General features: G+C 34.3%; 1 non-coding gene across 1 annotated transcript; it reads right to left on the minus strand.

The window, feature by feature from the left end:
- Positions 1–320: 320 nt before the first annotated feature.
- On the minus strand, positions 321–409 carry LOC117908022. Its single transcript, XR_004650141.1, has one exon. It is a non-coding gene; the product is annotated as a small nucleolar RNA snoR8a (small nucleolar RNA).
- Between the last annotated feature and the right edge of the window lie 831 nt (positions 410–1,240).

Below are 1,240 nucleotides of genomic sequence, written 5' to 3' on the forward strand. Positions count from 1 at the left end.
ACACAATGCCTTAGTAACAAAAGGCTTGTGAATCACAAAACCAACTCCTTCAAGTCTTTCAAGTAAACAGAAAAAATAAAAACAGATACTTCTCACAAGGTAGACTACATTGTGAATCAAAATGCGACTGGTATCTTAGAAAAACCCCCGATTTTGAATATGTCCGGTAACGATGTAAAACAGCAACAAATAAAGATTTCATCTAAGGACTGAATTTAAATTTACATTTACAGATGAATTATGAAATGAAACAGCAAATCGTAGCAGGATTCAACAAAGATATGTATCAAAATGATGAGTTAAATAATGATGAAATGGGCGGTGCTCATATTCTATGGGTGTAAAGGCGTCTGTCATGCCATGGCTATAGCATTCAGTACGAGGAATTTCTTATAATCATCGCAACCAACCCTTTCTCATTTCAAACTCTACCGGTATGGCTACATATGATCTAGAACACATGTAATTGAAATTGAAATCCAAAGCTTCAGATGCCAAACCAAATCATGCAATAATCAATCCCATTCAGAGAGAATATCATTTCCTGTCTTCGAAATAGATGTGAAAGAGGTCGAAATCGAAAATATTATCCCAAAAAAAAACATTTGGAATTGCAGTTGTATGAATCACGAATAAGGAAAATGAAACAAGAAACATAGATCACATTTCAAAAATCACACAGAAAATAAAGAAAAAGAAGAAGACGGCAGACCTCTGTTCTTCACGCCTGCGTTTATATAGAGAAGAAGAGAATCAGAGAGACTCGTCATAAAACCCTAACCCTAGCTGCACATTTTGTGAAATGTCTTCTGTATCCTTTCCCAAAAAAAAAAACTGAAAAAAGCCCAGCCCGACATTGGTACCGAACACTCCGGCCCCTGCCTGATCCTTTTACTCGTCTCTCGGGCCCAAATTGTTCATTACACCGTAAAGCGAACTAAACCGAGCTACCTCTCAAACGTACAATCGGATTATTCTCCAGTGTACAATGGCAGTGAAAATGAACTACCCTAAAAGGCCTCTAAAATAATACTGTCGAAATCGAAAATTTTATTATTTTAACAAAGATCGATTTATCAATAAATGAACAATTTATTAATTTATAAATAATATTTTTCTATAAATAAAATTAGTAATTGTATTAAAAAGAACAGCTAGTTCATGAAATACAAGAAAGATATAGTCACTCTCTTATAAGTGAGATAAAAAACTATCCAAAATGATATACAAGAGACAACCC

The sequence above is a fragment of the Vitis riparia genome, chromosome 18, assembly GCF_004353265.1.
Source record: "Vitis riparia cultivar Riparia Gloire de Montpellier isolate 1030 chromosome 18, EGFV_Vit.rip_1.0, whole genome shotgun sequence".
Taxonomy (NCBI): Eukaryota; Viridiplantae; Streptophyta; class Magnoliopsida; order Vitales; family Vitaceae; genus Vitis; species Vitis riparia.